This window comes from Cupressus sempervirens, chromosome 1 (genome assembly GCF_028749045.1).
Source record: "Cupressus sempervirens isolate cs-2001-9-10 chromosome 1, ASM2874904v1, whole genome shotgun sequence".
NCBI classification, from domain to species: domain Eukaryota; kingdom Viridiplantae; phylum Streptophyta; class Pinopsida; order Cupressales; family Cupressaceae; genus Cupressus; species Cupressus sempervirens.
The window spans coordinates 751682940-751699172 of record NC_143118.1 but is presented as its reverse complement, the minus strand read 5'-3'; the positions used below and the strand labels follow the sequence as shown (position 1 = coordinate 751699172).

The 16233-nt window shown below is 35.5% G+C and overlaps 1 protein-coding gene across 13 annotated transcripts in view; it reads left to right on the top strand.

The window, feature by feature from the left end:
- The first annotated feature begins 814 nt into the window (after positions 1 to 814).
- LOC149580075 (phosphatidylinositolglycan-like protein) overlaps positions 815 to 16233 on the top strand; it is a 111848-nt gene continuing 96429 nt past the window's right edge. Inside the window, exons 1-3 of one of the 13 annotated variants that reach the window (XM_089789028.1) lie at positions 842 to 1241; positions 1650 to 1737; positions 14522 to 14623. The gene's annotated coding sequence lies outside the window, so the exon portion shown is untranslated. The other 12 variants (XM_089788983.1, XM_089788958.1, XM_089789025.1 and 9 more) reach the window with 12 other exon arrangements.

Below are 16233 nucleotides of genomic sequence, written 5' to 3'. Positions count from 1 at the left end.
AACCACCAATAAATGGAATATGTGTCTGCACATTTGCCATTTCTCTATGTTCGGCACGACAATTTCGGGTCGCCTTGCAATATTGTAATTACTGTGCCTATACTTTGTGTGAGGCAACTTGTTCTTGGTTTACCTTCCTAATGCGTCTATGGACTGATATTTCATCTTTACGACATGCACAATATTCTTGGCTTCTTCTTCAACTCTCTTGTTGTGCAATTTCATGAGTCAAGGGGTTTGGACAACCCTTGCTGCTGCCATTGTCCATTTGCCAAACTTTGCAAACATTTGAATTTTTTTTTTTTGTTAACAATATTTGAGTCTCAAATCATAAAGCATTGCTTTAAGTTTTTTAATATTATTATAAATAATTAATTTTTGAGACATGATTGCAATTCATTGTTTTTGCTCGCAAGTTTGACCTAAAATAACTTTTCCAAAAGTTCTATAATTTTCTAAAGCTATTCATAAATATTATCAATCTAAATATCCAAAAATCTTAGCAATCTAAATATCCAAAATTTAGAACAATTTCAACCAATTTGAAAATAATAGTTTCCTAAACATATATGACTTAAAATCCCAAATAAAAATATTGTTCTTAAATTTTAAGTATGTTTAAACAACAAATGCATATTGTATCTATTTATTATTTTAAAATACTTATAAATATTTAATAAAATTATTTCAATTTATTTATAATTTAAATTATATACTTATTATCAACAAATTGTAAGAATAAAATATGATATCATTTATATTCTATAATTTTTAATATAATATATAATATTTTGATGCTACAACAATTTCACATAAACCATTGGAATTGATGGGTGGCATTGACAGATGGAGTGGAGGAGCATATAGAACATAAGTTGGGCGATGCGATTAACCATTTTGCCCTAATAAAAGACAACCCATCCTCTCTCCAACGGATTTTTTTATGAATTACCATCGAAACGAATCCAGTTTCGAAAAAAGCCAAAATCAAATTATGTTTCCGCAATGGTACTAGATTATATTTTGGCCATCATTTTGAGCAATTCGCATGATTATGTACAGACGATTAGCAGAGACGAATTCAGCATCCAAGAGATCGAATTTCAGAGGCAGCTGGAGTAAAGGCGGGGTTAATTTGCTTTAGTGCTGTAGGTCTACTGTTCACACCGCATGAACAAGAACAAGAAGAGAGCCCAATTTCAAAAAGCTAAGCTGGAGCCGTCCTCAACCATTGGAAACAGGTGAGCTCTGAATTTAAAACGCTATACATACCTGCTGTGGATGTTCATTGTGGCTGGCAGATGTGGCCTTGCACGGGAGCTTTGTTCTGTCTCCGTCTCTGCTGTGGTAGACTCTGGGGGCTACCCTTTCATTTATACTGTTCTTGGGCGGTTGGGACGAGTAGGCATGAATGTCGGTTTCCTGTAGATGTTTCTCGAAGGGATGATATAGTTTTAAGCTTGGCACTTAGTGCTTGTAAAATTGGGTCGATCCAATGGCTGGAATAAAAAAGGGTTCGCTGATTTGTTTGAGAAAACTTGTTAGGGGGGTGATCTGTTTTTGGGGGATTTATTTAAAAGTCAAGCAATTGGCCAAACCATTTCATAGAGCTTTTTCTGATGGAGATATTTGCTTGTTGTTGGGTGCAGTTAAAGCCCTTGAGAAAATCAGAGAGAGTCTTGGAGACCGTTTCGGGAAACTAAATAGCTGGAAGCGTGGTGGGCAAGTGATGCAGCTGTATGTCTTGTTTTCCTTGACATGTAGATTTCAGTGGCTCAATTTGGATTTCTTTTGCTTTTGAATGTAGTTTCTTATGAAGTTAAAATCTACAATTGCTTCTAAATACATAAATTTTCTATTTTTTGAGCGGCAGTTAGATAGCAATTAACAACCACAGCCCATAGGAGCATTGACCTGCAAGGATAGGCGTTCAAATTTCAACCGTGTAGATTCTAACTTCATAGTTTTCTTTTTAATATGCTGTGTGAATGGGGCGTGAAACGGAAAACCGGCATCCTTAACTTTTACTCCCTCTGTAATCACACTAGATTACACCCCGACACTTTGAATTTCAGACAGTTTGTTAATTCGGTGCGGTGAGATATTTTCATCTTCACGTACCCGCTAATATATGATTCTACCGCGAACTTAAAAATCTTTCCCGCAAGTTTTTTGGCCGGTGAAACACTTTTCAGTACGAAACACTTTTCAGTACGAGACATTACATTTTGCGGTAGAAGTCTCCTGTATAATAGCCTATTTGCTAATTATTTATTTGCCAATTGCGATTAAATTAAAGTGTGGTACCAGGAAGGTTTTTTCGCAGAGGTGAAACCCGGGAGTTGTTCCTAATGAGAAATTGTTTGGACAGTAGAACCTTGGCAGGGGATGGTTTATAATGGGAAAAATCTGATAGAATCAGGGTCTGATGCATTCTATGCTCACAGTTCCTGGCTGTCGTGTTGAAATTATTACATTCAGTTCAAGAATTATGGGTCCCTATTAAAGTGTCATAAAAACTGTTAACGGGAAAGGAGTTATCTCTCATGTGAGTTGCAGACAGTGGAAGTTCGAAGTATTCAAGGTGCAAGGTGTGATGTATTAAACTGTAGCCTTGTATCCCTGACTCTGCCATTATTTCCAACCTGGAATCCAAGGTATACGCTGTACTGAAAATTGTGCTCTGCTCACATCCATATCCTTGGAGATTACTGTTCCCATTACTCATCTCCTGTCACATCCCCTTCAAATATCAATTTTACACATTGTCACTCCCTTTCTTGTCACTTGGATACCTGGCAGAATATAGCTTGAAAATAATTTCAGCTCCTAAGTGTTGATGTGAGTTTTATGCCACTACAACTTGCAGAATCAAATACGTAGTATTCCAAATAAAACACGAAACTCCAACGCTCTCTTGAATAAGCATGCTCACATGCTAAACAGTGTATATGGATTGTGTGATCAAATGTGACAACCCCTGAGGTTCCCTCTTAATTGTGGATTTTCACTCAGTTATAATGATGTGATATGCTAGGCATCACAAAGAGAAATACACTGTTCAATCAATGAAGATCAACTCCTTCAACTACTTCCAACAACAAACTGCAAAGGGAAAGGGTATAGAAAGCTAATCTACTTTTAGATGATGGATGTCTTTGTGGCTCTAATAGACATAGTTTACACATCGACATCAACCAAGCTAGTACAATCTTCTAAGGTAAATGTAAGATGTGCAAACTATTACCATTCCCTAAACACCATCCATCAATGCATCTCAATGTGCAAGCAGTAACCAAAATAAAGCTCATAAATATGTCAGTTGGCCATGCAAGGCAAGCTTACAATCAGCAAGCTGCCTGTGGTATGGTCTATGCAAGTTAAACAAAGATTCATCCAAAATATCTTCTATTCATGTAGACATTATTTCTAATCAACAAGAGTAAATCCTAATCTAAGTGACAAAATGTAGAAACCATGTAACACTCCAAAGCCATACAAGTAATCCGCCATGAAGACGAACATTGAATTAGCAATCACTTTGATAGCATTATAGGAACAATTTCAACAAGTCTTCCAAATGACAAGGCCTTGGCCTTTTACAGTAGTTCCCAGTACAATGTGTGGCTTTAATCGATAAAATCAAGGGCCAAGATTTCATGATGTCACTTCGGACTTCGTGGGTTCATTGGGTGAGAACAGCCATCTTTTAGCTAGTTCAGAGTTTGAAGCTCATGGGGTAAATTTTACCAAGGCGATTTTGGAGTTCTTGGCCTTACGGGCAACTTTCATTATGATAGTTTGGAAATTAGAGGTCTGTTGGGCAAGCTTAATTGGAAACCAGATCCTCATGCGGCAGATCGGAAAAATGAGGGTCAAGTGCCAGAGTAGAACATAAAATATAACACCTTAGTCTTATAATTTAAGTAATGTTTTATGTATATATTGTCAGGATATTTGGGAGTGGTTTCATATTTCTAGGAGTCATAATCAAGATTCTAGATTTTAGAAGATCCTTAAAATATTTAGACTCAGTCAGTAATCAACAGGCTTCCATCAGTGTACTTTTCCATTGCTTTTCTTACTTTCCAAGATAAATTTGATACTGGAACAATGATTTTCCAAGAGTTGTCATGACTTTTCCTAGATTTGAATAAAAAAGCTTCATGACTTTCCACACTTTTAGGTTATAACTTCACCTCTTCTTGCTCTGCATCTTCACATCATCTTTTCACTTTGGCTAATTCATTCCTTCACAAATCTCTTGACTTCAATTCCACATCCTTGAGTAGTTTGGCCCAACCCTTACTCATATCTCTGATTGACTTGACTCCATAGAGAGCCAAAATTGCTAAAACTCATCTCTTAGACTCAGAGAGATAAAATTGCCACAGAACTAAGACTACCTGAGACAAGCACTACCAAGAGAAAAGAGGGGGTCCCCATTTGCAGTGGGGTGATGGCGTGAAAACCTCACAACACTACAGAATCTGGTAGTGAGAAATTGTGAGGCTCAACAACACCTCTGTAAAGAAATAATTGCTACTGACTAGTCCAGTGGGTTGTGGTCTGAGGGTAATGCATGCACTTGTTGCTACTTTGATCTAAGTTCCAACCTCAAAGGGCAAGCTCTCTCCTCCAAAATACAAACTTCTTACCCTTGACTAGAATCGTGAAGTAGAATAATTTAGTGACTTCTTCTTTATCTCAAGTTATAGACAACTTTACCTCAAGCAGAAAACATGGAACTGAAAGGGTCATGCATACAGGAAGATTGGCCACTAAGGCAACACAAATGTCATAGATTTGTATTGCTTCTAGTCCTTATCTTAATAGGTAGAGAGCTCAACCCTTTTTCTTTAAATACTGTTCATCTCTAAGAGGCTCACGCTTAAATAAGGGCAATTAGGAAGCTTCACAAGTATGGGACCCATTGGGCCTTGTGAAACAACTTGCGAGATCTTAGAAACTGACTCTTCATGGTAATGGTTTTTGGAAAAAGGAGGGAATTTGTTAAAAGAAAAGCTAAGATAAGGGGTGATGCACCAATGCAAAGCTTTTGCAACAATTTAACCCTCCCTAGACACCTTATAAGGGCACAAGAAAAGAACACATCTCAAATTTCATATTAATCAACCATTCTGGGAGAAAAACATGTGAAGAGTAAAAAACATACACAGTCCACAAATTTTAAGGATAAGTGGAAAATAAAAAGACCAACATTAGTGAATAGAAACTGTTGTAAAAAGAATATGTGCATAATACATTGATAATAAAATGAAAAAAGGCTACAAAGGCACAATCTCCAGAGTTTATTCAGAGCAAGCATGCTAAGGCCGGAATACAGCTTGCAGATTACGATGTTTTCAAAGCACTACATTATCCCAAATTTTACAATATAATTGAAGTGCTCCTAGTAGGATGAAAGAATTGTGAATTCCGAACTTAGATAATTTCCCCCGTTTTTTGTGTGATGACATTGCTATCTTTAATCATGTTGACTGTTTACAACCTCCTATGCTAAGAATTTTTACATCACTAAATGCCAGTTGTTCCTTTTTCTAAACTACTTTGCCGTCTTGGAAAGTAATGTATCAGTCTCACTCGCCGCTTCTATTCTCTCTCAATGCATGGGGACATTTCCCAAATTTGACAAATCCTTATGGGAATATCCCACATGATGGACAATTGGATCTTCAAATTTTGAAGATGTAGGGTACCTACTTGGACATTTGTTGTGTAGGTGGGTGCCTTTGGAGCTTCCTGCTTGAAGATGGGTCAAGGGTGTGCGATGGTGACGTGGTGGGTTGGCGGGTGGTGTTGGTAACTGGCCCCAAAGGTTGTCGGGATTGAGTGCCAAAGTAACACATATCCAATTGCAAATGCTGATGTTTAGAAACTAGAGTCTGGAAATCTATTGCTGTAGCAGGAGTGTACAAATGTCAAATACCAATCTCATAATTGGCAGTTTGGCAAGTGCTTTAGGAACTCTTTAAGCATATCATGGTAGCCCAAGTAGGCATAACCAAGATAATGAAAGAGGCTGTAATGGTAATTTTATATTTCATAATGAAAATAGAGTTTACAATAAATAGGCAGTTACATTATGATGTTTCGCAAAGAAACAATTGTAAACAAAATTAAAAAAAAAACTGCCTAAACAACTAAGATGACCATTAAAGAAAGATTATTTAATAGAAACATCGCTTGGTATAAAATCTTCAATTTGTAAATTGTATCAGAGTTGCACAACAAAAGCTAATTACATCGCAAGGAAGATTACAAATTCCCAAAGGTTGACTTAGGATCTTCATATTGACAGATGATTCAGTTTGAGAGAAAGCTAAAATCAACATTGCTTGAGGATAAGCGATTTTGGGGAGGGTGGACGGTCATGCCCTTGCCAATCTAACAAAGTTTGCAGCCTTGTAAATTAGCGCTGCCTTAATAAACAGGAATTGCAGTTTGTATGTAAACTCAGAAAATAGCTAAGGTCAACCTGGTCAAGAGGAACCCTAGACATTCAAAACAAGGGTTGACTAGGGTAAGAAAAGATGACTACAATTTATCCTCAGTGCCGACTAAATTATAAGAGTTTAATTATTATTGTTCTATTTAAAAGTGGGGAGCCAATCAGAAATAGAGGAGATCAAGAGTAATATATTTATGGGCCGATTGAGTTTGCTAAAAAATTACTTAAGCAATATTAGAGGCAGTGATTCCCTAAAAGAAGCTAAAGATAAAAAATAAAGGATTATATCTCTTGCAAGGGCAAATGGATATAAATAGGAAGGAACGTCATTTGTTGAAGGCATCCATAAGAGGACCAAGATGAATGGAATGAATTGGAATAAGTTCTGATCTGAAATATAAGACAGTTCTGAAAAAAGGGGAATAAGGAATTGTGGTCGATCAGATAAGTGATTTTAAGATTTGAATTGAGTCCAGAAAAAGAAGCAATTTTTATTTTACAATTATTTTGAATGCAATACGGATATGTCTTTTGTTTATTATCTGCTATGGACTATACAATTTATTTATTATTGAATTACATTGCCATTCCATCAGGGATTTAGGATTAGTAATTATTCATTGGATTTTAATAAAGCAATGATACTGGAAACTGGCAAGGAAACATAATAGGGAGATGCAGGAGTTTGATTTGCTTGGGCTCAATTGTAGAGGATAGTTCCTGGCATCCTATGGTGCTTTCCCCTCCAGTTTCTACTATGGTTGAAACTATAGATTGCACGTTAATTGATTGTTTTCCTAAATTCAATTGCTATTGTGTAAACTAGTGAAAGAATGCTCTTGTAAATAGATTATATTTTTGGATTTGTTGTGTTTTGGGCAAAATTAGCTATAACCCCGAAAGGGACATTACAATATATTCCACTATGCTTAATCACTGCCCTATTCGAATTGCTGTCACTCTAATAAGGAATTGCTATCAATGAAGTCTTACAAATTGCTGCATTAACACTTCTAATCTCTCCCCTTATTATTGATGAATCATTTGGTCTTTGTATTGACGAGGCTGGAATTTGTGGTCCTATCTAAGAACATTCATATAGCATTACTCATTTGTGGCATTTGTTTGATGTGAATTGTTATTTATAATCTTGCTTTTCTCTAACTGTAGTATAAAAAGCACCTGCCTGCAAAATATACTCATCACCAACTCCACACGATGAATTTTCAAGTGATTATCTGTCTGGATATTCAGTTACAACAGCAGTCCTTATAAATAATTATTCTGATTTGTGAACTTAAATGCCCGTGAAAACTGAAAACGTACCTGGTCATATTGATAAAAAGGCAGTTTATACCTTACCTTGATGGCTTCTGTGTGATATGGTTGTATTCGTCCTCTTCGCTATGTTTTCTTCTCATGATAGTGTTTTACAAGGAGGCTTCAGCCTGGTTTTTATTTGCAATTAATTTGTGATTCAATTTGAACAGTACAGGGTACCTTTTATGGTCATATTCAATTGTCTTTATGTTTAAGAATTTTTTTTGACTGATTTCAGATCAAGTGAGCACTTTTGAAGGTTCTTATGTGTGTTTGTATATAAGATGAGAATAATCTCTTTTTTCTTAATTATATTTAAACATTTTCTTTTCGACATATGGTTTCTTAAATTCTCTTTGATCTTTTTTCTCTCTCTTCTTAAACCAAGCTATATTTTCAGATCTAATTGGAAGCAGCCTTTCCATTTTTTAATCTCATCAACCAGTTTTTTGGTATTTAAGTGTTGGAAATGTAATGACAAACAAGTGACTGAGAGGGGGATGGGGTGAATCAGGAACCACTTAAACTTTTTACACTTAGAATACTTTTGCATTTACTTCATTTAGATTACCTAATCTACTGGCTGTTAAGTTTGTAACAATGATAATCTACAGGTCTGAGTGTGCAGACCACACTTAATCTTCTCCATCTAAAATATCATATGAATGACATTAAATATTTTCCAATACACCTCTTGTGATAGGCGGCGACTTCTAAAGATTGATTGATATTTTATGCTAACTTAACAATTGTGTTAGTTGCTGATTAAGTGTTAACCATTCTTGAAAATCGCCGATTTCTGGGAGAGGGTGTTTTTGCTGACTTAGGAAGGGTCATGTCTCTTTGAGGGATCTGCCCTTTAGTCATGATATTTAGGGAGGGTATTGTTGTAGTTTTGAGGACACACAAAAACATTAAGTCTGCTCCCTCAAGCAACAATATCCAATCAATCTATTCGCAGAGATAAAACGACTTTTAGCTCAAGATAAAAGCGAACAACTCCTTCATAATTCAGTTTATAAAGAAGTTCATTTGAGCAATCTAGGATAGATCACAAGTCTGAGAAAAGGTACAGAGTTTGTAGAAACTTTCCATGGTATCAGAGCTCTGGTAGTCGAACCTAGGCTTTGCAAATTTCAGTGATCAGACCTTAAACATATCTAGCATTTTCTTCTTACTTTCAATGGCATACACAATCAGACTCAAGGACAGGTTCGATGGGAAAGAACACTTTGATGCTTGGAAATTCAGAATCATGATGATTCTTGAAGAAAATGATGTAAAACAATTTGTTGATTCAGCCTCCAAACAACCTCCAGTTGAACCTTAGATATGTTTAAAAGGTTTTGTAAAGAAATAAGAATTTAGAGGGAGTACACCGTTTCTTATAATCTAGAACAAAACGGGGTAGCAGAAAGAAAGAATAGAACAATTATAGAAGCTGCTAGAGCTATGATATTTGATCAAAATCTAGAATATTATCTTTGGGCAGAAGCCTCTTGTAGTGTTGTTTATTTTCAAAACAGAAGCCCTCACTCCTACCTTAGAGATAAAACTCCAGAAGAAGTCTTTACTAAGGTTAAACCCAATATAAGTCATTTCAGGATTTTTGGGTGCCCCATATATAGCCATATTCGTAAAGAAAAGAGAACCAAGTTAAGGTATTTTTGTAGGATATAGTGAAACATCTAAGGCATATAGGATTTTCATACCTAGACAAAAAACTATTGAACTTAGTAGGGATGCAACTTTTGAAGAAGATCTAGCATTGAAAAGAGCCCTAAGTTCTGAAGAACCTTCTTCTTTATCCAGTTCTAAAAGAAATACTGAGTTTGAGTCTCAGAGGGAGAACTTAGAGGAAATTGAAGACGAAATTGAAAATCTAAATCTTGAAGGAATTCAAAATTCAAATATAAGAAAACTTTGAGCCTTTAGAATAGTAGAGGAAGCACAAGAGTTTGCTGCACCTTCTGTAACAGTCAAAGAAAGCAAAAGACTTAAAAGATTTTATAGCTATACAACAAACATGAATGATTTGTCCAAAACAGAACCAAACAATCCTTTAGATGCTATTAAACATATAGCCTGGAATGAAGCTACGACAAAAGAATACCAATCTATTATGAAGAATGATGTTTGGGAAATTGTTCCAAGACCTAAAGGAAAATATGTTGTTTCTTCCAAGTGGATATTTAAAATAAAGCATGTTGCTAACAGTAGCATTGAGAAGTATAAAACTAGATTTGTAGCCAGAGGATTTTCTTAGAAAGAAGGGATTGATTATGAAGAAACCTTTGCTCTTGTTGCCAGATATACCTTCGTAAGTGCAGTCCTAGCAATTGCAGCCTCGAAGGGATGGAAAATACATCAAATGGATGTAAAAACAACATTCCTAAATGGAAAGATTACAGAAAAAGTATATTTGGAGCAATCTGAAGGATTTGAAATTCATGATCCTAATGCTTTTGTTTGTAGGCTCAAGAAAGCTCTCTATGGGCTTAAGCAGGCTCCAAGGGCTTGGTATGAAAGAATTGATAAGTATCTCACAGGCTTAGGATTTTCCAAGAATGAAGCCGATCCAAATTTATATTATAAAAGAGATAAAGATGATATGGTAATTTTGATTTTGTATGTTGATGATTTACTAATAACAGGTGATGATCATCTTATAGTTCAATGCAAGAAAGATCTAACTAGAGAATTCGAGATGAAAGACTTGGGACTCCTTCATTACTTCCTAGGATTGGAAGTACAGTAGAATTCTAACAGTATCATACTTAATCAAGGGAAGTATACCTCTGACATTTTGAAGAGATTTGGAATGTGGAATTGCAAGTCTATGTCTTCTCCAATGGAGACTAATCTACATAAACTTAAAAAAGCAATAGTAGAATCACCTTTCATAGTTTCTACTCTCTACAGACAGATGATTGGGTCCCTTATGTATTTAGTAAATACAAGATCAGATATTTGCTACACTATTAATGCGTTAAGCCAATTTATGTGTGAGCCAAAAGAGATTCACCTAGTTGCAGTTAAACACATTGTAAGATACTTACAAGGCACTCTTAATTTTGGACTCATATGAGAAGGTTGGCTTAGGTTTATATGGATTCACTGATTCAGATTGGGGTGGAAGTGTTAAAGATAGGAAAAGTACTTTAGGATGCTGTTTCAATTTATGATCAGCAATGATATCTTGGCTATGTAGAAAGTAGTCTTTAGTAATTCAAAGCTCCACAGAAGCCGAATACATTGCAATAGCAATGGCATCTCGAGAAGAAGTTTGGGTAAGGAAGTTACTTGTGGGATTATTTGGGCAAGCCATGAATCTTACGATTATTTATTGTGATAATCAGAGTTCCATCAAGCTTTTGGTAAATCCGGTTTTTCCTGACAGGTCCAAGCATATTGAAATTCCTTACCATTATGTAAGAGATATGGTAGACAGGAATTTTGTAAAATTAGAATACATTTGCACGGCAGATCAGAGAACAAACATTCTCACCAAACCTCTATCTAGAGTAAAGATAGACGACTTCTGAAGAAGACTTGGTATGGTGGAATTGTAATCCATTTGTATTCATTAAATTATTAATAAAATAATTTTATTTGTCAAGCTATTGACTGTTATGGGCTCCACCATTTGTATTCATTTTTTAGGAGGTGACGATCTCTGAGATAATGAACACTTGTATAAAAGACATTATGAGAGATGACAATCTCTTAGATAATGTGCTAAATAGTAGGGTTCTACTGTAAGATCTAGATGAGTTCAAGATCATATTGTGATGTAGACATTGCTATGTCTATAAGTCACAATTTGGATAAAGGAAGAATTTTATTATTCTTCGGGTTTTATCCTATGTTTTGGTAGATCTTAACTCAGGATCATGTTGTGATATAGGAATACTAGTATCCATGAGTCACAACTTGGATAAATGAAGAACCTAAATTATTCTTATGATTTATCTTGTATATTATCACTAGTAGCAGTGATTTGTCATATCACAGGTTTAGTAATATGACCTTGTATCATGTGTTCTATGATACCACATGCTAAGAAGAGTCAGATAGATATAGAGTATCAATTCTTGCTTGTCCATCTTTATTGATGTTGCTAGATATGATATCTATCTGTATGATTATCAAGTTAAGAGGGAGTGTTAAGTTTGTAACAATGATGATCTACAGGTTTGAGTGTGCAGACTGCGCTTAATCTTCTCCATCTTAAATATCATATGAATGGCATTAAATATATTCCAATACACCTCTTATGATAGGAGGCGACTTCTAAAGATTGATTGATATTTTATGCTAACTTAACAATTGTGTTAGTTGCTGATTAAGTGTTAACCATTCTTGCAAATCGCTGATTTTTGGGAGAGGGTATTTGTGCCGACTTAGGAAGGTTCATGTCCCTTTGAGGGATCTGCCCTTTAGTCATGATATTTAGGGAGGGTATTGTTGTAGTTTTGAGGACACAAATACATTAAGTCTGCTCCCTCAAGCAACAATATCCAATCAATCTATTGCAGAGATAAAACGACTTTCAGTTCAAGATAAAAGCAAACAACTCCTTCATAATTCAGTTTCTAAAGAAGTTCATTTGAGCAATCTAGGATAGATCACAAGTTTGAGAAAGGTACAAAATTTGCAGAAACTTTACATTGGCATGCATGAACATAAAGTAATAAAGAAATCAACACCTTCAACACTTTGACACAATATTTGGTAACCTAGAAATCCTCCAAAGAATAAGGTAAAATTGGGGTGGGGATGACACCCACAATGCTTCACTACTGCAGTAATAAAGTTGGTCTATTAGGGCTTACAATTGATCACTTCTGGTGATCTACCCTGTTAGGAGCATGAAGGACTGTGAGGTCCACCTTGTGAAAGGATTTTACAATACAACAAAGTATGTACTTTTTAAAGAGATTCAACACAGGATTGTTAGGTCCACTTGGTTAGAGGATTTGACTGATGCACCTGTTAGGATGAATCAGTAGGTTGATCTCTGCTTTGCAACTTTGTTTGCTGATTTAGATCCTTTGAATAATATGATCACGTGACTGTGATAGATAAGACTTTGCTTTTCCCTTTATACTGCTCTGTAGCCTGCTTAGTCAATTTGCTCCATATTCGCTTCTTACATTCATATATTGCATCTCTTTCTCCTTAGACAAATGAACTTGCCTTACTTATATATCTCTCAAACAATAACTTCATACCAAGTCGGTTCATACAAGAGATAACAATAACCAAATTATACCTTCAAGTCGGCCAAATGCTGATGCTCGGGCAACATTGTGCATTTTGGTATTCTGCTGATGCTCAGGCAATACAGTGAGTATTACAAGGTAATTGGTAAATACTTGCTTATTAATAACAGAGACCGAGAGGTCAATTTATACAAAAGGAAGAGACGATGTTTCCTTAGGAAACGATCGTAAAGAATATAAACATTCTATTCCAGAGAAAACAAAAAACGAAAGCAAACTAAAGCTAAAGATATTTACAAGATAACCATTAACTAATAATAGACGTCTTATCTATTATTGTAATACCCTCCCTTAATGGTTAATCTATCTAACACACCAAGCTGTCCTCTGAATTTGACAAACTTATCAGGACCAAGAGGCTTGGTGAGAATGTCTGCAGTCTGATCTGAGGTAGGAACATACTGCAGATCTATAGTCCCGTCTTCAACCAGCTGTCGTATGTAATGACAATGAACATCCACATGCTTGGTTCGTTCATGGAAGACTGGATTCTGTGCTAACTTGATAACGCCTTCGTTATCAACAAACAGAGTAGTCAATCCTGCTGGTGACATCTGCATATCCCCAAGCATTCGACAAAGCCAGACAGCTTCACATCCTGCCTTAACAGTCCCTCTATATTCAGCCTCTGTAGAAGAGAGAGAAACTGCCTGCTGCTTCTTGCTGGTCCATGTGACTGCACCGGATCCCAAACTGAACACATATCCAGATGTTGACTTTTTATCATCAACAGAGCCTGCCCAATCTGAATCTGTGAACCCACTGAGTTTAGGATTAGAACTCCGAGAATACAGAAGTCCATAATCAGAAGTGCCTTTCCCCAGTGGCGATTCTTGGCGAGCTTCTCAAGTACTTCAGCAAACTAAAGCTAAAGATATTTACAAGATAACCATTAACTAATAATAGACGTCTTATCTATTATTGTAATAGTGAGCTCGGGTGATACTTTGGCACTTGGATAGCACTGGATGCTTGGGTAACACTATTTCACTTGGGTGACAGTGAAGTATACTGACTCAACTTGATAGTATCGTTCATACAGAGAACTCGGCTAACACTGTGAACTCAGTTCACATTGGGAACTTGGTTTCCTTTGATAACATTGAATAACTCGGGTTATACTGTGGAGCTTGGTTTACACTAGATATCCTTGACCTGCTCGGGCTACACTGAAATCTGCTGTCTGATGGAAAGCTTGGTTGCAGTATTAACCGACCTTCATGGATAACTTAATTTGTTTGTCACTAATTGACAATATTGTTTTCCATAGGGTCAACATTAAGTAGAGAAGCAATTGCATTTACCATTTTTAACATTTGGAGTAAATTACATAAAATTAGGCTTATTAACTTTATTCTCCTTTATAGTTGATGTGTAATGGTTCTAATGTTGACTCACAGCATCCTTGTTGGTCTTCATTGACATTTTACTAAACTGCCAACAGGTTGAGGTATCTTTGGGGATTTTTTCAATGCAAAAGGGATATTGGACTCATTCAGTGATACAGTTTCATGGTCATTAAAATCATTGCATGCTCTCTCCAAAGGTAAGATATATGTATCTAGTTCGTTGTCATGAGAATACCTTGAACTTGAGATTCTGATTGAGGTTTAATATTCACTGTTGTGTGCGAACTCCCATATTTGTATGCACTTTATTGTCTAGGTTGCTTACTGAAACACATTGACAATACATCTTCCAATAACTAGCTTGCCTCTTCAAGTTGACTGTGTTTCTGGGTTATATGTGGTGATGAAGTTCAACTCTGTCCTAAGTCCTGTGGAACAATTTCTGTAGAATATAAAATTTCCATCAGGGATCTGTACCTGAAGCAAGTTTTTGGTGTTATTTATTGCGTGTGTGGCCTAATTTACAAGATCTGAATTATTATTCTAGAATATAGATGTGTCTGATAACTGCAGCTGTATAAATTTGTACATGTAGAATATTTATGTGCAAAACATGAGGAATTGTGAATATATGATAACAACATCAATAGTATTCCTCTGTTTAATTATATTCTAGGTCCTTTCTGGGCTGAACATCAGACATAACAGTTGAAACTTGAAACAATATTTGAAATCCTCTGCGTTGTCTTTTGCAATCAAATTGATGCAAATTATAGCTAACAGCTAATTTTATTTTTTGTACTAATATTTATAATTCAGGCATGATTCTCCAACCTAAATGACTGTATATTTTGAGCTTAGGTAAATATATTGACACACGGATATTTAATAAAGTCTGCCTGTATTGAGGATATTAAGATTTGGATTAGGATGTCAATCAATTTTTATTTGCATCTTCTTAAAAGCAAGTGCAAGATCTGAATAAAGCCACAAGTTCAGATAACTACAAGTACACCTGCTTTAAGAAGCATAATGTTTGGAGTTTTTGAAACATTGTCGTTGTAGAGATGTCCCTAATCTTTTAGATTCAGTATACATACATGATTACCCTTTTCCTTTTATATCTAATGGCTACTTACTAACCGGACTGTAAATACTTCTATTTGGTCATGCTTTTGGAAGATGGCAATGAAAGTTGCTGTCGCTTTAGACTTGCTAAATGCATTTTCCTTAAAATAGTTAGCCTTAATCAACAATGTCTACATTTGACCATTTTGTCATTTTGCTTCCTTTTGACCACTTATTACCAACTTAAAATAGAAACTTACAATGTAATTTACATTGCTCATTTCAATGCAAAACAATTTCCATACCAATACAAATACCATCTGCAGGAATAGGCACTACGTGGCCCTTGTTGATTTGGTTACAATTAAGGTTAAATTAAATTTAGTATTTCTACCAAGATCAACATTCAGAAGCTGGCCATCAAGCCAAAATTTCACTAAATTTTAGTAAAATCTCTAGAAGCTATTTTCCAATCAATTCTACATCTTACCAATGAGAAATTCAAGTTTTGTTAATTATAAGTTAAGCGGAAATAACATGAAAGATTATCTATTAGTACTTTAGATTTTGTGAGAGTAAAAATATCAATAGTCTTGGTACTGCATCACATCAATTCATATCATGTGAGAGGGGCATTGAGTCAAACACAATGTGCTTCTACTCTTAAGGGACCATATGATAATGATAGTCTTATATTTTCGTTGCTTTTTATTTTGCTTTTTGCTTATGGATTTTAATA